A 694-nucleotide genomic window follows, 5' to 3' on the forward strand; every position below is an offset into this window, starting at 1 on the left:
TATGGCTCAGCATCCCCATCTGCGTTACGGGTGCTGGACTCGATTCTCCACAGCGGGATACGCCTTGCCACTGGTGCTTTCCGCACCAGCCCTGTGGACAGCGTACTAGTGGAGGCAGGTGTACCTCCGCTGCGGTTCCGACGCCAACGTTTGCTGGCCGCTTATGCTGCCCATGTTCTAAGCTCGCCCGGGCATCCAAACTATCGTCTCCTGTTCCCGAGGTCGGTCGTCCGTATGCCAGAACGTCGGCCCCGGTCTGGTTGTACAATAGCGGTCCGCGTCAAGGAGCTTCTCTCTGGGCTCCAGGGTTTCACTGTTCCACCTCCTTTCCGGGCTACTTTGCATACACCCCCATGTTGTGTTCGTCGCCCTTGCCTTCGGCTGGACCTGGCACAGGGCCCGAAGGACTCAGTCCCTCCAGAGGCCTTCCGCCGCCGCTTTTATTCTATCCTGGCCACGTATCAGGGCTCTGGTATTGTCTACACTGACGGTTCGATGGTTGCTGGTCGTGTCGGGTATGCGCTCACTCTAGGGGACCGTTCCGAACAACGTTCCTTGCCGGATGGCTGCAGCGTTTACACTGCTGAACTGGTCGCCATCTTTCGTGCCCTGGAGTATATCCGCTCCTGCTCAAGTGAGTCCTTCGTTATCTGTAGCGATTCCCTGAGCGGTTTACGAGCTCTCGACCAGTGTT

The sequence above is a fragment of the Schistocerca piceifrons genome, chromosome 6 (genome assembly GCF_021461385.2).
Source record: "Schistocerca piceifrons isolate TAMUIC-IGC-003096 chromosome 6, iqSchPice1.1, whole genome shotgun sequence".
NCBI lineage: Eukaryota > Metazoa > Arthropoda > Insecta > Orthoptera > Acrididae > Schistocerca > Schistocerca piceifrons.